Source organism: Phascolarctos cinereus, unplaced genomic scaffold, assembly GCF_003287225.1.
Source record: "Phascolarctos cinereus isolate Bilbo 61053 unplaced genomic scaffold, phaCin_HiC Scaffold_9;HRSCAF=440, whole genome shotgun sequence".
NCBI classification, from domain to species: domain Eukaryota; kingdom Metazoa; phylum Chordata; class Mammalia; order Diprotodontia; family Phascolarctidae; genus Phascolarctos; species Phascolarctos cinereus.
In genome coordinates, this window is record NW_027556402.1 from 142130021 (window position 1) to 142153340 (window position 23320).

Sequence of the window (23320 nt, forward strand, 5' to 3'; positions counted from 1 at the left end):
GTGGCTGCAGGCCCTGGATGTTTACCTGGTACTGCACTGATGTTTTCCTGAGGCCCATGTAGGACCCTGGTGTCTAGTGCTGTACTCAGGAGCTGCAGTTGTGAGGGGTTAGCTGGTGCTGCTGGAGGCCATAAGGATATGGAAGCTGACTTGATGCTTAACTGGAGTCCTAACACAGGCATCTGGTGTGCGCTTAGGCAGGTGGGGTATTTCTGCTTTTCCCAGAGGGATACACTGAAGCACACAGTGGGAACCTATGCTAGATGCTCCCAGTTTTGCTTTGATACCCTTAGGGTTAGTTTCTACCTGTTTGTTGGGGCTACACTAAAGCACATATTGGTCTAGCCACTGGATGTTACCAGGGCTTTGCTGAAGCACGTGGAGGTTCTCAGAGCTGGATTCTGCACATTCCCCTGGCTATGCTGAGGCACCTGGGGCATCCTGGTATTGGTGTTTGTCTGCTCCACTGCACGGGAGCTCAGAGTCTACCACTGGTTTTCTGAGATGGGTCTTGCTGCTGGCTTCCTGGTATGTTTCCTCTCCTTTGCTGCACTCCCCTTTTCTCCAAGTAAGACAGACCTTTCCTACCAATCTTCAAGTTTCTTGGACTCAAAGGCTGTTTTCCCTCATTTTTACTGTTTCTGCCTTTCCAGAATTAGTTTTGGGGTGCTATTTTATGGTTGTTTGAAGGTGAATATGGAATAGTTATGGTGATTTACTGCTTACTCTGTGATCTTGGTTCTCAGAAATTCTATGTATTACTTTTCTAAAGGAATCAACTGTTTTATCCAAGCAGTGAGTTGTTAAACTTTGTTTTATATGTTATCTTTCCCAATTGGAGTCTCCAATTAGTCTTGAGAGCAAAGACTGATTCACTTTTTCTATTTGTATCTGCATTACTTAGCACAGTATGTGACACATAGTAAGCACTTAATACAGCTTTTTTTATTCATTATATTGAATGAAAATTGAGAAAGGAATAAATAAGATTTACTGAATTATTTCCTTCAGCAGATCATTGTGAGAATTGACTAAAAGGTAATGAGAAGGAAAAATAAAACAAGAACCAACTCTGGTTATGTTTGTTTGTTTTTATCAAAAAAATCTTTTGACATAGCAAATGCAGGTAAAAGACTATTTTTAAGATGTTTTCCATATCTATGTTAAGCTCATACAAATTCATTCCTTGATAGAGATAGAAATAAATATTCCTTTGTCCAATAATCTTATGATCATCAATATTGTACAAGACAAAAAATAGGAAGCTAAAGGCTAACTGAAATCATTTATTTCTGTCATGTCATGTGTCTAGTGCAGAGACCAAATGAAGGTTGAAAATTGTCAGAGGATAGAAAAGAGGGCATTCAGGAATCTGGCAACCTTGTGGGAGGTGGGGAACAAGGGATTGATTATAACCCAGTTGCTACTCCCCTCTCTCTATTCTGTCCATATAGAAATTCCTAAATTATAGACATTTTTCCAAGATGCTACAACAAAGATTTACTCCCTATTTTCCAGGGAGATAATCCTCAATGCCATCTTCCTTCCAAAGACAGCACCAACCTGTTCCAACAAGGGCAAGTAAACATCTCACTTCTGCTTTCCTTTATGTAGCTGTGTGAGATGGAGCCTGGTCAAAGGGTCCTAGAATTGTTGGTTTAGATTAAAAAATGAAATCTTCAACTTCCATGCAGCTATAATATTCTGTTCTCTAAGACTGCATAGTAAGCAATTTTCCCTTCCATTCTTCTGAATCTGTCTTAATGATTTGTTGTATCACCTACACAACATGAATTATAAAATTGATTAGAAGGCAAATTAAGTGCTATTTGTTTCAGTTGATATTCATTGCTCCTGGGTAGTGGTTGCTCTAGGTGCTGAAATTGAACTGTGGTGCTAACTTTATTGCCATTAAATGGGAACAAAGGTAATTTTTTCTTTGTTCCACCGTAGCAGAATCCTACTGCTTTTGTAACTTTTTAACCTGAAAACAGATCCAAGGATTTTACCTTGTGCTCTTGTTGGTGAAAGTATCAGCATGCTCAAGTATAGTAGGAATCAAATTGTTGACCCTATCTACACTCAGGCCTCAGAAAGGAGAATATAATTAACTTTAAATGGAACTTCCCCAGGGTATGGGGATTAATAACCAAAGTTTCTTTATTTAGTGTGATAGATTTCAGCAATAATGAAGGATAAAGATCTGAGTTTTAAGTCTCAGTATGAAGAAATGGAAGGACATTCAGGGCTCCCTATAGCTCACTCCAGCTTTGCAGTACTTGACTATTTTTGGTGCTAGTTTCCAAGAAAGTGGCAAGGAAAAATAATTTTTAAAAAAAGATAGTTGATTAGCCTAGTACTATTTACCATCAAATCTTTTCCTCTCTAGTTTTTAAACATGTAAAATATCATAAATCTCATCACAATAAAACTTCTAAAATGTTTTCTCATAGGTGAATTGAAATACAACCAAACTCTGTTTATGTTTTTGTCCTATATCATCATCCCACCCCTGCCCTTTCTTTCTGTCACTGTGAATGCTTTGGAAAGCTTTTGAAATAAATACTTTTTGAATAATATAAGTAACTTGAAAAACACTGCAAGGATCTCAGTAGGCTTAATGATTCAACTCAAAATCACATTTATAAAGCACTGGAGTAAAAGCTGAGAAAATATATCTGAAAACTTGCATAAAATTCTAAACATCTAACTTTCTTAGGCTGGGGAATAGTCCAAATATAATCATTGAAATGAATAGCCATGCAATATGGCTGAATGAGTACTGGAGCTAAAGTCCTAGGAACTATATTTGGATGGGAGCCCTGATACTAGTTATTTGGGGAAAATTCCTTAATCCCTCTATGACTCAGCTTTCTCATTTGTCAGTCAGTAAATAAACATTTATTAAGCACCCACTATGTACCAGACAATGCACTTAGTGCTGTGGATAAAAAGAAAGGCAAAAAATAATACCCACCCTCAAGGAACTCACAATCTGGATGAGGGAAGACAACACACACACACACAAAACATATAAAGGGGGAAAGAAAATATCTGATGAAGAAATGCAGCCTTGTGGGAAATTATGAAATGAATACACTGGGCCCCCTCCTTAAATCAGGGATCTGGGAGAAGTTTTCCCATATTCACACTCCACTTTCTTCACTCAATTTGTGAAATAAGTGAGTTGATACAATATTCTCTGCCTCTTCCAGATCTAAATTCAATGATACCAGGACCTGGATACCTATACCATTAGCTGGCATAGGGAGTACCCTGGTGAGGAAATGTCTTCTATCCTACTCAGATCAGATCAACAACTGTAATTTGGTCTGTGTATGTATATGTGTGTGTGTGTGTATATATACACATAGACATATACACATGCACAAATATACACATGCATACATATGTGTATATGTGCATATGTATATACATATATTATACAGATTATATATATGTATGTCTATTGGCTAAATTACAGTTAGTGATCTGAACTGAATATATATGAATATATGTGAATACATAATCATATATACATGTTTATGTATGTTTGAGACATATACTTATATGTTCACATGTGCCAACTATACATGTATATGTACACATATTGTGTGTATAGATATGTGCATATATGCATTTTACTATATGCCATATAGTAGTGCAAAAACTATGATAACTCAAATACTGAGGGCTAATGTAGTTTTATTCGTTTTGGAACATAGATACTTTAGAATTCACCACTATTTTATATAATCTTTTTACAATTTAAATTATGCATATTGATACTAATGATATTAAGAATATCTGAAGCTTGAAAAATTAGAAGAAATGGTAACTATCACCAAGGCCCTCAGCTTTGACATTCATATCCCTTCCTGAAATAAATAAATAAATATGTGTGTGTGTGTGTGTGTGTGTGTGTGTGTGTATAAATATATACACACACACACACACACACATACACATATATAATGAGAAGATAATAATAACTCAAGGAAAATAAATGGACATAAAATATAAAGAAAATACTGAATTATTTGTTATTGATCAAGACACTGAATCTAAGGTTGAAATATTTCTGTGTTAGTCTTCCATCAGGTGCCCAGATGAGATTTTCATGTGATCATAATTGTGACATTGCAGTAACAGTGTAAATCTCTAAACCACAGAGGTGACCCAGTGGTTAACAAAGTATTCATCTCTATTAATGCACTTCATAATTTTGGAGTTGGAAGGGATCTCAGAGACTATTATGTCCTACCCATGAATTAATAGATTCTCTTTCTGTGGCACTCCCCACAACTGGTCAGTTTTCCTGTAACCTTTCAGAGCAAACCATTTCACTTCAGTACAACTCTAGCTACAGAACCCCATAATCTCAAAGTTGAAATAAAAAATAACTCAGAGGCCCTTTAACCCAATTCATCTCTGACTGAAAATTCACTTTGCACTATTTCTAACACATGGTCACCTAACTCTCATGTAAAGAGAAAATAATCACTTCCAAAAACTAAACTGATAAATTTGTTAGGATATTTTATATCACATGTACTCAAAACTGATCTCTCTGCAATATCCATCCATATTTTCTTGTACTGCCATTTGTGACCAAGAAAAACAAGACTGGTCCTTTTATGGATGCCTGTCTTTCAAATACTTTACTTGACAATCCATCCATATCCCTAACCTCAATACCATTAAGTTGGTATTTGGATGGGAACCCTAATACTCCTACCATCAAGTTTTCTCCTGTCCATGCTGGGTACCTACTAAATGTTTATTTAATTCAATTGGATTGAATGACCTCGAGACTTATGTCCATCCTACTTGCTTTACAGAGGATAATCTCTATCTTATCAATGATCTTTCCATAATGTGGGACCAAGAATCTCTAACAGGACTGACCAGGTCAAAACATGAAGGGCCTGTCACTCCCAACATTAAGCCTTTCTCTATATACCCTAGATCCAATTAGCTTTTTTGTTGCTATATCATACTGTTAGCTCATATTGAACATGCAGGGCACTAAGGTCCCTAGTTCTTTTTCAAACTCATGTTGTACTTGTGAAGTTGATATTTTAAACCTAGATGTAAGACTTCATGTTTATTACTAGTCGTCCCTAAAATTCATCTTTTATATTTGATCCAACCTTGTAATTTATCAAGGAATATTTTTTTTTTGGATTTTCTGTGTGTCATGAATGATATTACCCATCTCTCTTAGCTATGCCCTCTGCAAAATTCTTCAAGGATGCCTTAGGTGCCTTCATTCAAGTCATTAACAAAAAAAAAAAATGAAATAGCACACAGTCAAGAGTCCTGATTGTATCTAAATTGCTAAATGCCTCTGCTTGCTAACTACTCTTTAACCCTTTGTAACTTTTCTATGCCCACCACTGTACTGCTCTCTCCAAAGTGATCAGTTACATCCTATTTGCTAGGTATAATAATAATAATAATGATAATTGTAAAAGTTCTACAAATTGCTTTATAAATATCTAATTTTAAGCAAACAACAACTCTCAAAAGTAAATGTTATTATTGTCTCCATTTTACAGATGAAAAAACTGAGGCACAGAGAGGTTTATTGATTTGCTCAGGGTCATACAGCTAGTAAGTGTCTGAGGCAGAATCCAAACTTAAGACTTTCTGACTATTGTGCAGTGGTCTAGCCACTGTGCCATTCAGCTGCCTTTTTAGTACTCATCATCTTAGTCTTTTTAAAGGACTTGAAACTATTGGCAACCAATTCCTTCTTTTTAAATTATCTCTTCCTTTTGCTTCTATGGCACTCCTAGGCACACCTTCTATGGCAGTTTTCTTCCTGTCTGGCTGCTGCTCTATATTAGGGTGGTGGTGGTGGGTTTTTTTTTTAAGTCTCATGTCCATTCTTTTGTCCCTAACATGTCCCTCAAGACTGCCTTTAGTTTTCTTCTCTTTTCTCTCTGCATTTTCAAACAGGATCAAATGAAATAGTATATGTAAAGTGCTTTGCAAACCTTAAGAAAACATGTAAATGTTAACTATTATTCTCTTTATTATCTAGCAAGATCAATTGAGATATTATATGCAAAGTATGTTATAGCCTTCACAGAACCTTAAGTCTTAAACTCTCATATGAAGTATAGCTATTATTATTATAAATATTACTATTCCAATATATCTTTGATATAAATAATGAGCATATTTTCTTGGATTATACTGATTGTGACTTATTCAGGCCTCGTCATCATGTTGGATTCTCATTTATTCTCATCTCATAAGTTCATAATAGATAATACATCCAATATGCTGGGGCCTATCCCATTGGGAAGCCAAAAGAGAAATCAGAGCACACTACATGGAGTAGGTGGCACCTTATGTCCTGAAAAAATTAAAGGATTTAATGAGGAGAAGTGAGGAGATTCCGAACCTGGTATATTACATGTATTAGCTCATGAAGACTGGAGAGGACTGGGATAAGGTTAAGGAATACTTATCAATTCAGTTTGGCCAGAATGTAGTTCAACTGAAAAGGAATCAGGATTGTGGAGAGTCACAGGTGCCAGGTTAAGAGGTTTATATTTGATTCTATAGGCAAGGTGTAGACATTAAGGTTTTTGTGTAGAGAAAAGAAATAACCAGATTTGTGTGTTAGGTTATTTTGAAAATTATATGTATGGTGGGTTGAAAAGATAGAAGGCAGAAGAATCAAAGGAAAAATGAGTAAGAGAAATTGTGGGTAGTAACAGGTCTTGACATCAACCACGACTAATTAAAGTATGATGGGGCCAGCAACCAAAATAGGAAAAATAGGGAGAAAAACAGTTTTTGAGGGAATAGTGAAAACACCAGTAGAGATATCTAATCGGTGGCTAGAGATGGGTGCCCATGGAAGACAGATTGGTTATGTGGACTTGAAAATCATTTACACAGAAGCAATAATGGAAACAATAAGAAGAATATATGGTAGAAAGAGAAGAGGACCTAGAACAAAGTTTTGGAAGACACCTACATTGAAGAATGAGAAGAGTATAATTAATCAATTAGGGAGGAGAAAAGCAGTTAGAAAGGAGTAGGAGAACCCATAGAAAGTTCTGTCACAGGAACACCCCCCCCAAAAAAAAAAGAAAAGAAAGAAAATATAGTGAGGCAAAGCAGAAAGAATCCCAGATTTGGAGGCAGACAACCTGAGTCCCAAAAACAGATTACTATCTGTGTGCCCTTATTCAAGTCACTTAATTTCAGGAGTCTCCCCTAAAAGGTGAGAGTTGTGTGAGTAAACTGCTTAGGTTTCTTTCACCAGTTTTCAAACCATTTTCCCTTTATTAAGCATGACATTGGTGTCCACTTCTGCCTCAATGGGGGAAAACACATCAAGAAGGCAGAAGTGGACACCACTGTCATGGTGAATAAAGGCAAAACAGGATGAAACTGTTAAAAGGTGATTGGATTTAGCCATTTAAAAAACAGTGTCTATAGTGTTGGGATCAAATAAGCATTTGATAATTGGGGGCTAGTTAAGAAGAGGAGGTAGGAAGAATAAATTATTCTTTGTAGAAGCTTACTAGAGAAAGGGAGGAGATGGAAACTTTTTGCTTAAGTAAATAATAATGTCTGGAGAAAGTATATCTTTATTGTTGTTCTTTTAATTTTAGGATAGCAGAGACTTGAGTATGTTTTTAGATTAGGAGTGAAAGGGATACTGATGATGAAGGAGGGATATTATCAACTAAGAATCTATTCAAGGAAATAATAATAATAACAATATAAATGATAATAATAGTGAAAAAACATGTAGTAGTGAGGAGAGAACTGGGGTAAGAGTCTGGAGATACTTGGCTTTGAATACTAGCTCTGATATTTATTAATTGTGTTAAGTCACTTGAATTCTCTTAGCTTCATCTGTAAAAAGGGATTAATAATACAATAAATATGTCCCTTATTTTACAGATATTGTAAAGGTAAGACAGGACTTAACCCCTGATTAGATAGGGATTAGGGGTTAAAAGAAATGGAAGATGTTATGAATGCAAGTGAAATGAAATAATACCAATAAACCATCTTGTAAATTTTAAAGGGCTGTATCAATGACATTTATAATTGTAACAAATGACATTTTATAAAATTCTTTAAAATTTGCAAAGCACTTTGTACAGAGTTGAGAAATAATGGGATTCAGTGCAAAAATGGAGAGGTTAGTCTTAGAAATGAATAGGGCCACCTAAGGCTCTGAGTGTAAAAAAGGGAAAAAATGAGCCTTTTTATTGAATTAAATTTAATATAATTGAATTGAATTAGCAGATTTTCCATTTGCTGGAGCTTGCCAGTCTAGTTGCTAAAGGCCTTTGGAAGCTCAATGAAACTGACAGTGAAGGAAGTGTTTCATCTCATAAATTTTGTTATGATATTTCCTACAGAGAAAAAGTTGTCTCACAGGAGTATGTGGGTTTGAATATAATCTCTTTTTTGTAGACTCACCTCCTCACCTTCTCCTTGTTCTCGCCTTTGTCACAGAATCCTGTGGAAGCCTTCCTTTCAAAGCCTGGAACAATATTTGTTGGTCCATTTTTAAAAAACAGTTTAATATAATTCCTTTTTACAGAAACTTCACAGTATTCTTAGTTCATAATGGGCCTTTTCCTGCAGTTCTCTTTTCCTTTTCCATAGACTAGTATTGTCTCTTTTTATCAGAGGGTTTATGTCCAGTGGCTGTAGAATCTCTCTAATTGTATTGTCTTTTATCACTTTGTGGTTTCTCTGATGCTTGATTATAATCTCTGCCTCTGGCATCACATATTGCTATTGCATTTTTTCAGCCCTGAGTACTAAACTGTTCTGATTTAAACATATCTGAGGGTCTTTACAAAAAGACTATGAGTGTGTGTGTGTGTAAACACACATATCTATATCTATATCTATATATATATATATATATATATATATGTGTAGATATATGTATATGTATGTAGATATATGTATATATGTATATGTATATATGTATATGCATGTATTTCACACTCCATCACCATGCCACACAAAAAGCTGGAAAAAGTTTTCTTTTCTTATTGGCTTTGCCAAAACTTTCAACACATTTATTTTACTTTATTTTTATTTTTTGATGATGGAGCTTTAAAAAGTATTCCAGCTAAAGTTATTGCATAAGATTTGACCAGGTTCTTTTCTGTCTTGCTGCTTAAACTAGTTTATTATTGATGTGCCACAGTTAAAATATCTAGCTCAATGCCTTTAGATAAGGACTGAATTTTTAATTGTAGTATATGGAGAAGGATATGTCCCTAGCCACTTGACTCCAATTTTTTGAAGTCTTTCTTAGAGATATAGACTCTTTTTTTCAGAAATAAAATTCTACATCTAAAGAATATCAAAATATAGTTGATGGGGTGAAAACCCTTTTGTTAGCATGAAATAGAATTGCCTGATTTCTTCTGAAATGTTGTTCTATTGACATAATTTTTGTATGATTAAATTTATCTATGTGTTGGGTTTGAATTACTTTTAATTGTATTTGCTTTCCATTCTCGTTTGGTAAACTGTATTCATTACTTAGGTTTTTAAACTTCCATTTGCTACAAATCATGTATTGGCTTGTTTATTTGTATATGGGGCCCTCAGTTTCTTTTTACATTTTTATGTTCATTTTCAGAGAAGCATTGAAGGCCTGTCTAGAAAATTTCTTGATACTATTGTTTTCATGGCAAGTCAGTCACCTCTTTGGGAGCTATTGAGTGGTAATAGCAGATTAGTAGCTGTCAAACTCAGAGATTTTGAATTCTTTCTAGAAAGAAATATTAAAAGGAGATTTAAAAAAAAGACACTTTTTAAGAAACACTTTTTTAAAGTGATCTCTTAGGTAAGAGACAAGGTTCTACAGTGGATAGAAAGCCAGCCTTGAAGCCAGGAAAATTTGGATTCTAGTACCAGACCTCACACATACTGACTATCTGACCCAAGGCAAGTAACTTAACCTCTGAGTCCTCTAGGCAATTCTCACAGACTCCAAGTTGCAGAAAAGGTACTGACCTCTATTGTTAAGAGTTTCCTTACCTCATTTTTACCACGAAATCACAAGTTTGGCCCTGATTCTCTGAGTAATATTTTAAAACATAATCTTTCCCTGAAAAAAAAATGTCCTACAATGCCTCTGCCTCTTGGCTTCCCTGGCTTTCTGCAAGTCCTTAATAAAATTTTATCTTCTATGTGAAGCGTTTAACCACAATGTTAATATGTTCCATTTATTATTTCCAATTTATTCTGTATATATTTTGTTTCTACTTATTCGTTTGCATGTTGTCTCTCTCACTAGACTGTGAACCCCTTGAGAGCAAGGACTGACTCTTTTTTGCCCTTTTTTTTTTTAAATCCCCAGCCCTTAGCACAGTGTCTGGCACATAGGCATTTAATAAATATTTATTGACTGACTATACCACTTTGAATAATGAAAAGAGACTATATATAAAATCTGTCATCTCAATTTTTTTTCCCAAAGCCATCTATCCTATTTAAGTTTTATATAGCCCTTATTAAGTTAGGAAAAACCATAAGATGAGTTCACTGAGAAGGCAGAAAAGAAATAAGACAAGAATTTAAAAAATGAAGGATTATGCCAAAAATAAGAAAAATTACCTCTGACTCACCAATTAATCAGTTTACACATATTTTGAGCTTCAATTCAATAAAGTGAACAAACAGCTGCTTAAGAAGGTGGTATTTAAGAATGTGATTTATATTTCTTAACCAGGGACTTAAAATATATGAATCATATTAGGCTGAACAGGAGTAGTAACAATGTATTAATTTACAGACAGGAAGCCAAGCAAATAGGCTTTGCATAGAGAAAGAAACAAATAAAATAAAGAGAAAGAGAGAAAGAGAGAGAGAGAGAGAGAGAGAGAGAGAGAGAGAGAGAGAGAGAGAGAGAAACACCTACATCAAGCAAGATACCAAAGAGAGTAGCTACGATTGAGAAACAGCAGAAGAAAATAGAATGATTCAGAGGAGATAACATTAACAACAAAATCCATGGCCTCAGATACAAAAATTATGATTAAAAAGAAATATGGACTTGGTTTTGCTTTGTAAATATACAAATTTGAAGTCATTGGGCTCACTGAGACTGAGTAGGAAGAAATCCATAAAAGGAATATTCAATTTTGTTCAATTCAATAAGCATTTATTAAGAAACTACTTTGTGCCTGGCCCTATACTGGTTGCCAGCACTAGGAATATAGGTACCTAAAGCCAAACCAGAAAAAAAAAAAAGCTTTCCTTCAAGCAACTTATATTTGTAGGAGTGAGGGATTGGTGCACATGATATCTACACAAAGAATTAAATACAATATATTGAGAGTAATGCAAAATAATGTGTAGGGTGGGTGGAGATTTGGAGAGAACAGGAAACAGAAAAATCAGAAAGGCTTAATATAAGAAGTAATGGCTAAGTTCTGCCTTAAAGGAAGCTAGGGACCTTTTAAATGGGAATGGGGGGATAGCCTGTATGAAGGCATAGACAAGGGAGTTGGGAAGTTGGGTTCAAGTTATAGCAAGTATAGCAGCTCGTCTGGAATGCAGCCTGTGTGAAGGGGAATGATGTGAGCCAGCAATTGTGAGCTACCTTATATGCCAGAGTGGAATTTTAATTCCATCATAGAGGCAACAGGGAACCACTGATGCTTTCTGAACTGAGAAGTGACAGGATCAGGCTTGTGCTTTAGGAATAACAATTTGGTAGCTCTGTGCAATGTGGATTAGAGAGGAAAGAAACTGGAGACAGGAATATGAATTAGGGGACTATTAACAAGAATAGCTTGTGTTTATATAGCGCTTTAAGATTCCCAAAGTGCTTTAAAAATAAAATCTCATTTTATCTTCACAACAATCCTATGAGGTAAGGACTATTGTCCTCATTTTACTGATGAAGAAACTGAGGCAAACAGAAGTTAAGTGACTTGTCCAAGATCACACAGCTTATGTTGAAGGCTGGTTTGAACTCAAGTCATCCTGACTCCAGGTCCAGTACTTTATTTACTGTGCCACCTGCCTTTAGCTATTGCTTGTTATTATCTGTCCCTTGTTCTCAAAGAAGGCCATAACATCAGGAAGGTGACACCCTGACTTGCAAGTGAGTTGGACTGAAGTGAGGGAGGGCTGTACAAAGTCACCAGCCTCACTGTTTCCTCCACAGCTATCTGGGTCCAGTGGCAAGATATACACCAGGACAACTAGAGATGGCCTTGGAATGCAGGGGGACATGTTGTCCTTTATAATTTAAGGTCTTTCCTAGGTCTCAGTTTGACTGAGGCAATGTCCATTCAGTGATTAAGGCTGGTCAAAAAAAAAAAAAGATCAGACCAATAGGGGAAGACCATCAGGGTTTCTGGCCAAAACAGTAATAATTGCTATTTACACTCACTCTGAGCCATACATTCTGGGTGAAAGATCATAAGACTCTAAATGAATGTGGATCCATGTGAGTAGAGAAAACATGACAAATACAAAAGATGTTATGAAGGTAGCATCAACATGAATTTCCAACTGATTTGGATAGGTTGGGTGAAGGAAAGTGAGTATGACTCAGGTTATGCATATGGCTCTGGGAAGATATACTTTACTCAAAAGGAAAAGGAAAAAGTATCATTTTATATTAAGAAGAGATACTTCTGTGAGGAAATACAAGAACCAAGGTAGGAAAGATCATGGAAAATAATCCGGTGAAGATCAATTGAGGCAGAAAAAAAAGGAATCATCATTGGAATATAATACAAAACATTCAAAGGGGAAAAATGCAGTTGGGAAGACATCAGAAATATGGCACAGAGGCAAAATTCAGTAGTAATGGAGGACTTCACTTATCCATTACTCTCCACACCATAACATATGCTTCTCCTTGAAATATTGTGTAGATACGTTATTGCATAATTCAATCTTTGAAGTTTTAATGTCATCCAAGGACCAGTGGAGAGCTATGTAGTGAATGTAAACAAGTTCTAATTTGTTACAAATGAGGGATTACACAGATTGAGTGATGTGAAGGGTCTTCTCAGAAATACAATCAGAATGATGGGTCATTTATGCAGCAAAAGTGTGAGGCACATACTCTATTATCATCCATACACTGTGAAGAGATCTAGAAGGTGGTTTACATGGCAAATTTATGAGAACATGTGGATGAAGGTCACATATGACAGGCAGAGAAAGAGTATCAAATACTGAGGCCAAAAATTGGGAAACATGGTATCTTTTTTGGTTGGTTTGTTTTGATTTATAGGTTTTGATTGCACATCAACATAGTATTAAAACAAATAAACTGAAGCTCTTCTTGCATGATTTAAAAGTTAGAAATAAACAAAGCTAGACATAGAGTACAAAATCTTTAGGTTTAAAAGCTACCACCCAATTAGCCCACAGGTTCCTTTTTACACAATGTGTCATAGGTAATAGAGTAGATAGAACATGGGGCTGGGAATCAAGAAGACATCTTCTTGAGTACAAACCTTGCCTCAGACTCTTACCAGCTGTGTGACCTTAGGTAAGTCACTTAACCCTAATTGACTCAGTTTCCTCATGTATAAAAAAAAAGCCAGATAAGGAAATGACAAATATCTACAGTATCTTTGACAAGAAAACTCCAAATGAAGTAACAAAGAGTTGGACATGACCAAAATGACTCAACAGCAATAATGCCTTTTCTCATGTTTCAAAATACCTCTTAAGTTTTCATTAAAAAGTTAAATTTTCATCAATAATGAGAAATATAAGCAGAATATAATGGAAGTACCTATCATTAAATCATCTGAGGCAATGGTTGTGTTTTTGCTTTACATAAAACATCTTTATTCAATATAACCTTTGGTATTCTGTTCACTTGATACCTTAGATATTATCTCCATTGGAGGGGGGATTGCTTATTTCTAAGGTAACAAGATCTGGTGATGATGCTAAATCATAGGATTATGAATTTAGAAATGTTAGGGAGATTAGAGACCATCCAGTGGCACCCTCTCAATTTACAGATGGGGAAAATGAAATACAGACAGATTAATGAAATTGCCCATATTCACAAAGCCAGTAAGAATCTGAGGCAAGATTTAAACTAAGGTCTTCCTGATTCCCAGTCCAGTTTTCTATCTATAATGTCATGCTGCCTTTCTCCAATAGGGCCATTGGAAGTGGAAGACTGGTAACTCTTAAATTGTCAATACTCAAAGAACTAATAATTTAGAAAATATGCCTCAGAATATTTGCCTATTAAGCATGTGCTCTTAGCTATGTCATTACCCCATCTCCCTTTTCCTCTTTCCTTATAATGTTCTCCCTGTGTGTCTTTCTCTATGTGTCTGCCTGCCTGTCTTTCTCTCTCTCTCTCTCTTCTCTCTCTCTCTCTCTCTCTCTCTCTCTCTCTCCCTCTCCCTCTCTCTCTCTCTCTCTCACACACACACACACACACACACACACAGAATTGTTGAATGCTTCTGGGATTGGATTGAGTTGGCTCTTCTGTCTTCCTCATTAACATTAACATCAGACATCTGGTTCCTCACTTTTGCTATTGGAGTAAGCTTGAAGGAATTTTCCATACCCTATGAATTTATCGTTCTGCTTGGCATTTCTCTGTCTTGCTATGGGGAATGGAAAGTTGTTCATTCTACTGAGCACCTCAGGATCCGTAATAGCCCTACTACTACCTCCTTTAATAAATAAACATATCTATGCAGTGTCACAACAAATTAGAAAGTGTTTATTTCAGTTCACTGATCCAAATGGAATCAATAATCAGCGGGAAGTTGCCACAAAAAAATCATTAAAACAGCTCACTGGTCCTCAGTAATAACATTGAGAGAGTTGGAATTACTGGATTAGGGTCTTTGGAAAGAAAAAGCTGTGATAAAATATTTCTCAGCTCAAATGAATATAATGTTTAATATTTATTTTGCTTCATACATTTGCTTCCTAAAATAGGTGAGGCTCCTTCTAAATAATTGAAGAAGTATCTGCATATTTGACCACCCCCCAATAATTGCACAATCTAGTCTGGCATTTTTAAGAAGAAATGATAACAGTATTCAAGTGCTTTAACAGCCAATAGCCTTTAAATCAGTACCACCACTGTTAAATATAACAGAGGAATTAGAGAACCTAGGTTCAAATTTTTGCTCTGTTTCTTACTACTATTGGCAAAATTTAGATTGAGCAATATTCGTGAAGGTTTGTGAAGTGGTTTACATATGATTCTCACAACAATTCTATGAGGGAAGTGCTATTAGTATCCCACTTTACAGATTCAAAAATTAAGAGTGAGAAATTAAGTGATTTGCTTAGGGTCATAGAACTAGTCTGAGGAACAAGTAAACTCAGGTCTTCCTGACTGCAAGACCCCACATAGTTACCTATACCTTACTAGCTATGTGACCCTAAGTAAATGACAAATTTCCTTGTGTATAAAAGTAGTTGGAAGTAGTTAGATTAAAGTCGGGTTCTTTACCTAGGGCCTATGAACTTTTTAAAAAATATTTTAGTTTCTCTTTTTATTTCACACATCTTTATTTTTTGCTATTTCTTTACATTCTGAAAATTGTTGTGTTTTTTTTTAATTTTGCCTATCTTTTGTGTTTTATTAGATTATTTAACCCATTCACATTTGAGGTTATAATTTTTGTGTTTTTATCATTTGTTTCTTGAAGGTCTCATCTTATCCTCTCTGATTTTTAATTCAGTTATTTAGGTGGTCAACTAGGTTTTTGTTGTTGTTGTTGTTGTTTTTGGTAGGGGAGTCTTTTTTTTTCCATGGAGCTTTCTGCTATGTTTCACTGCTAGAAATATCAATAAAGGAAGCCATGACATGTAATGGGAGTGATATGTACCCTAAATATTGTAGTTTGGTAATAACACTTGCCCTTAGTATCACCCATTCCCTCTAAATCCAGTGCATACTGTCTCTGAATCTATGTACTACCCTACAAACCTGAGCACCACCTGCATAAATTCTTTCTTTTGAGGTGAGATTCAGTCCTATGGAACACAATACTTACTCAGGGAAAAGTCTTTCTTTGAATCATAGTTCTTACTCAGGGTTTCCTATCATGTCCATTCACGTCAGACTAACCTTATTAAAAGGAACTTTACATCATAGGACTGTACCATAATTTCCATCAATACCATGAGGAAGATTTTATAATAGCATCTTTTCATATCACCTTATAGAACATAACCCTCACTTTGCACTCATACTGTTCTTCTCAACCAATGTTTTTTCTCAACTTTCCCACTCTCAACAAGTCAATAAAACTAACTTTTCTGTATCTTCTCAATTCCACGTTGGACAGTGAATTCATATACTCCTTCCTTAGGTGTTTCCATTATCTAGAGACTTCCCTTATGGCAAATACTGATTTTCTTATGAAGGAGCATGGGATTTAGGTCATTAAATATTAATAAAGTTTTTCCCATTTCCATTTTCCTAACTATTTAAAGTTCTCTTCGCTCTTTATTTCCTTAGATTATTTTTATCCTTTGTACTTTTCCCCTTCAAACTAATTTCATTTTTGTTTAATTTAATTTTCCCCAATTTAGTACTTATTTGCTCTCCTCAAACTCACAGTTGTATAAAAAAAGAAAAAGGAAATCCTCATAACAAATATCAATTTTCAAGGAAAGCAAATTACCTCATTGACCATTTCCACAATTATGTATCTCACTGTGAATTTTAAATCAATCACCTCATGGTCAAGAGGTGGCTAACATGCTTTGTCTTCAGTCCTCATCTTCAGTCCTCTGCTCTTGGCTATTCACTGCTTTTGATCACAATTGTCTTTCAAAATAGTTTTTTTTTTCTCTACAATGTTGTTCTCTTTATACAAATTGTTGTCCTGGATTCTGTTTATTCCATTCTGTATAATTTTATATGTCTTCCCAATTTTTTCTTATATTTACAATTTTGTTTTTATGGCATAATAATATTTCCTTAAACTCATACACAATTTATCAACCCATTCCCCATTAGGGAGGTATCCCCCTGCCTTAGTTTCCAGGATTTGGGGAATAGCTGAGCAAGTTGTGGTATATGAATGTAATGGAATACTATTGTGCTATAAGAAATTATGAATAGGCTGACTTCAGAAAAACCTGGAAAGAATTGTATGGTCTGATGCTGAGTGAAGTGAGCAGAACCAAAAGAACATTGTACACAATAACAGCCATGTTGTGTGATGACTAATATTGATAAACTTAACCCTTCCCGGCAATACAAGGGTCTAAGACATCTCCAGAGGCCTCGTGATGGACAATGCTATCCACATCCAAAGAAAGAACTATGAAAGTTGAATTGCTATTTTTTTCTCTTCTGTTGAGTTTTGTTTCCTCTTTCTGATGGTTCCTCCTATTGGTTTTAATTTTTTACGTACAACATCACTAATGTGAAAATATGTTTAATAGGAATGTAAAAAATTAAAATAAAAAATAAATTCTTATAACAGTTTCTTATAGAATTTTCCAATGAACAATATTCAGGTTTTAAAACCTATCGTGCTTTTCTGTGAGACCTGTGACCACAACGTTCTGTTTGGGCAGTTTATCTTTAAAGTCAATTACTTTGACATATCAAATTCATGTTCATTTTTAAGCTTCTGTGTTTTGCTTCTCTTCTTCCTAATTTCCAAATATTTATCCATCACCATATTTTATAGCTCAAAATAAATCATTCTCTTTCAAAGTCTCTGCTACTTTGGAGCTGTTTTCCACTGTTTCTTTTAAGTTACATATTTAACTGTTTGTGATTGCTAATTTTGTTAGGAGAGCTCTTTTTCTGAATTAATTCCCATCCTAAAAATCTTCTTTCAAAAGTTTTATTTCTCCTTTGAATCGTTCTAGAATTTTGCCATTTTTGTTCCATTACTTTCAGGGAATTTATCAAATTCCTTCATTCACTCATTTTTTGGGGAGTAACATTTTCTTTTCATTATGATATTTATTCAATATGTTATGGACATTTTTGGAATTTTTATTCAATTTTCATTATCCTTATAAGCTTCTTATTGCTTTAACTTCTTGGGCACAAGGCCTTTACTATCCTTTCTTCAAATTTTTATTGACTGTCTTACACTCTGCTGTAATAATGTATTCTTGACCTTTCTGGGTCCCAATTTCTTCACTAAAATGAAAGGGTTGGATTAAATAATCTCTAAGTTCCCTTTCAGTTCTTGCAAGTTATGGATCTAATAGTTATGTCAATCACCTTTTTATCTACACCAAGTATTGTAAGAACTTAATGTTTGTTGAATTAGAATTTAAAATTTGAATGTAGACAGAACAGTGATTGATTGGCAAAAATTCAATTTCATCCAATTAGTTTGTCGTCACCAAATCAACTTAAGCAAAACATGCCCTCTTTTTTTATTATTGCTTGCTCTCTTTATGTATATATTATCTCCCCATCTAAAATATAAGAATCACCAGGGTAAGGATTATTGCCAATACTTTTTATTCCCCTATGGTTCACAGCTCACCTGCTTATTTATTACAGTTGTTCTAGAAATGGTCATTGATTGTTTAACTGATTGTCTCCAACAAATATACTTGGGACTTCCCTCAAAAGATGAATTCTCATGAAGGGAACAGGAAGGAAAGTTGGAATATATTAATTGTCCCTTTAGGCGAACTGCCAGATTTATTTCTTTCTCTGCCATAACCACCTGCAGCTCACAGCTGCAGCTTATCAAACAGGAAGGGAAGACAGAGGTGTGGGCAGCATATCCTCTCACATAAGAGGGTGCCATTGTAGAAGTAATAGTACATTTGTGCAAGCATTTTGATTGTTGCTGAACTTCAGAATCTCGTCCTTCTTTGACCCCAAATCTATCCTGATTTGCTTTCCTATGGAATAGATTTTTTTTTCTGAGTAACTCTCAAAAACTGCCTGCAATTATTTCAAATTTGTGATTTTGTGCAAGTTGTTCTGTATATCTCTGTCTGAGTATCAAGAGTGCATGTGTGTAAATGGGACAAGATTGAATCTGCAGATCTTCTTCCCCCACCTCCCACTGCTATATCCCAGCCATTCCTAAGAGATCACAATCAAGACAGCCTACACTGGATCTGCATGCATTTTTAATGCTTTAGAATATTAGATACTCAGACATTGCTTAAGATGACATGGATTTTTTAAAAAATAAAATCAGTAAAATAATAAAATTTGAATGCAAATGTGCTGTTGTTCAATCATTTCCAATTCTTCATGGCCCCATTTGGGGTTTTCTTGCCAAAGACCATGGAGTGGTTTGCCATTTTTTTCTCTAGTGGATAAAGGCAAACAGAGGTTAAGCGACTTGCCCAGGGTCACACAGGTAGTGAGTGTTTGAGGCCAAATTTGAGTTCAAGTCTTCCTGATTCCAAGCCCAGCATTTTGTCCAGTTGGCCACTTAGCTACCTCTGGCTTAGTCTGTAGGATAAGAACTTATTCAGAGAAACCCCAATGAAATATAAATGTGCCAAAGAGTTTAATTTGTATTGATATTCACAGACCCAGAATCCAAAACAAAATTTGGTTGGGCTTAAAAGAATGTAAATAAAAGAAAATGTCAACAACTTAAACCAAATGTTGAGGGAGACATTTAATTTTATGCTTGTTCATCTTTCACTAAAAGTTTGTCCTAGGACCTCCTCATAACATGGAAATGAATTCAGAGATTAAGGCAACTTAATGCAAGGATATTTAGTTTGTCTCAACCTGGAGAAGCCTTGAATACTAAGTAAGGAGCAACTTGGTATAGTTCATAGAGCTTCAGAACCTATTCCCTTGTCCACTTTCATACAAATCTTCTGCATTCCAGCATTTACCTCTGACCTGGCTTTGAAGTCCTTGACCAGTGGCTTCTGATTTGTGAGATATAGTTTTAGCCCAGTGTGGACCCAAAATGACACTCTCCAGTCAGTATTTTATACCAGGCCTGTACAACCTGTGGCCTGTGGGCTATGGAGTCTTCATCTTGATGAAATCACAGGTCCTTGAGATGGCAGTTGAAATGTTTCTTGAGACAACTACAAAAGTTTGATAAATGAAAGCCAAAATATAGAGGGAGGGGAGTTGGGTAAACTCTGATGCAACGATAAATTATTTGAAACTATATGCAAAGCCACTTGATGTGTTTTATTATAATAGCACAAGTATTGTCCTTCCATGACTTACTAATAAATTCTACAGATTAATGATCACTGAATACAAAGCATGGCGGCTTCCAGTCATCTTTAGAACACAATAACATTATTATAGTGTTGAAAGGTTGGTATGGCTACACTCTGAGACCCTTTGGGGCAAAATGAAAGCAAAATGAAATTACCAAGCTTCTATCACTGAATGACTTTCTAGTGAACCTATAAAATTTGAAAGCAACACTCATAGTCCATAAAATAATTTATCAAATTCAAAGTTCTCTATTTTTTATCTTTTTCTATTACATTTTTCATTTTCATTTTCATTTAAATAGTTATTCATTCCAGTCTCACCATACATGGTATTGTTGCTAGCAGTAAATGCTAGAATAACAGAATCGTAGACTGTTGAAATTGAAAGGGTGACTTCAGTGATCATCTAGTTCAAGTACCCTTAACTTGAGGTCTGTGGACTAATTTTAAGAGATATTTTGATAGCTTTAGTCCAGCATTATTTCTTTCATGATCTCGTGTATCTTATCTTGTGCATTAAATTTTTAATAATGTTTTATTTTTTCACAATTACATGTCAAGACAATTTTGGCATTCTTTTTTTTTTACAAGATTTTTAGTTCCAATTTTTCTTCCTTACTTCCTGTCTTCTGGAAATGGTAGGCAATTTGATATAAGTTATATGCGTGCTATCATGTAAAACATATTTCCACATTAGTTGTGAAAGAAGAAACAGATAAAAAGGAAAAAAAAACATTGAAAAGAATAAAGGAAGTGAAAAAATATGCATCAGTCTGCATTCAGAGTCCATCGGTTCTTTATCAGGACAGAGATAGCATTTTCCTTCATGAGTCCTTTGTACTTTTGTTGGATCATTGTGCTGCTGAGAAGAGCTGAGTACTTTATCGCTGATCATCACAAGATGTTGCTGAAACTGTGTTCATTGTTTTCTTGGTTCTGCTCCTTTCACTTTGTGTCAGTTTACATCAGTCTTTCCAGGTTGTTCTGAAATCTGCCTGTTCATCATTTCTTACAGCACAATAATATTCCATTACATTTATACATCACAACTTGTTCAGCCGTTCCTCCATTGACAGACATACCCTCAGTTTCCAATATTCTGTCACCACAAAGGGGCTCCTCTAAATATTTTTTTTTGCAAATGTAGGTGTTTTTCCCTTTTTATGTTCTCTTTGGGATGCTGACCTAGTAGTGGTATTGCTGGGTCAAAGGGTATGCACAATCTGGTTGCCCCTTGGGCATAGTTCCAAAGGGTTCTTTAGAATGGTTGGATCAATTGTCAATTGTATCAACAATGCATTAGTATCCCAATTTCCCCACATTATCTCCAACATTTATCATTTTCCTTTTCTGTCACATTGGTCGATCTGATAGGAATGAAGTAGTACCTCAGAGTTGTTTTAATTCACATTTTTCTAATCAAAACTGATTTAGAGAGCTTCTTTATATGCCTATAGATAGATTTGATTTCTTCATCTGATAATTTTCTGTTTATATGCTTTGACCATTTATCAGTTGGAGAATGGCTTATATTCTTATAAATTTGACTGAGTTCTCCGTATTTGAGAAATGAGGCCTTTATCAGAGATACTTGTTGTAAAGATTGTTTCCCAGCTTTCTGATTTCCTTCTAAATTTGCTTATATTGAATTTATGTTTACAAAGCTTTTTTTAATTTAATATAATCAAAAATATCATTTTACATTTCATAATGGTCTCTATCTCTGGTTTTGTCATAAATTCTTTCCCTCCCCATAGATCTGACAGGTAGATTATTCCTTGCTCTTCTAATTTGCTTTTGGTGTCACCCTTGAAGTCTAAATCATTCACTTATTTTGACCTATGCCTAATTTGTATCCTATTGTTTTCCAGTTTTCCCAGCAGTTTTTGTCAAATAATGAGTTCTTGTCCCAAAAGCTAAGGTCTTTAATTTTATCCAAAATTAGGTTACTATGGTCATTGACAACTTTGTCTTGTGTACCTAATCTATTCTACTGATCACTTAACTTCTCCTTCAAGAATCTGGATGCTTTACCACTTGGTACATGTATGTTTAGTATTGATATTACTTCATTGTCTAAGGTATCTTTTAGCAAGATGTAGTTTCCACTTTTAATTAGGTTCATTTTTGCTTTTACTTTATCTGAGATCAGGGTGGCTACCCCTCTTTTTTTTTTTTTACTTCAGCTGAAGCATAATACATTCTGCTCCAGCTCTGTGTGTGTGTGTGTGTGTGTGTGTGTGTGTGTGTGTGTGCTTTAAGTGTGTTTCTTGTAAACAACATATTGTAGGATTCTGGTTTTTGATCCACTGTGTTATCCATTTCCGTTTTATGGGAAAGTTGCTCCCATTCACATTCACAATTATTACTGTCTGTGTATTCCCCCCCATCCTATTCTTCCTCCTGTTTCTCCTTTCTCTCCTTTCACCCTTTCCCACTTCACCAGTGGTTTGCTTTTGTCTATCATATTCCCTGATGTGCCCTCCTTTCTGTCAGTTCATCCCCCCACACACACACACAGTCATTTTCTTAATCTCCTTGCCTCCTACTTCCTTGTCAGGTAAGATAACTTTCTATATTCAACTGATTGTGTATATTATTCCCTCTTTCAGCCAATGGTGATGAGAGCAAGGTTCAAGTGATGCCCATCACCCACCCTCCCACCTTCTCTTCCTCTCTAATAGGTCTTTTGTACCTCTTCATGTGAACTAATTTACCCCATTCTACCTCTCCCTTCCTTCTGCACCCAGTGTACTCCTCTTTGTCATCCCTTAATTGTTTGTCATTTCCTCAAATTTACTCAATACCCATACCCTCTGTCTGTGTATATTACTTCTAGCTGTACTATTAATAATACAATTTTTAATAATTACAAGTATCATCTTCCTATCTAAGGATATAAACACTTTAGGGGATTCTATATGAATTCCTTATCTTTTCTTCTCCCTTTTTACCTGTTTATGCTTCCCTTGAGTCTTGATGCTAGAGAAAACATTTTAATTAGTTAATTCTAGTCTTCTCTTTATAGTCTTCCCCGTATTGAAATCCTTCTATTTCATTGAATGACCAGTTTTTCTCCCTTGATGTATTATGATTAATTTTGTCAGGTAAGCAATTCTTGGGTGTTGTCCAAGATTCTTTG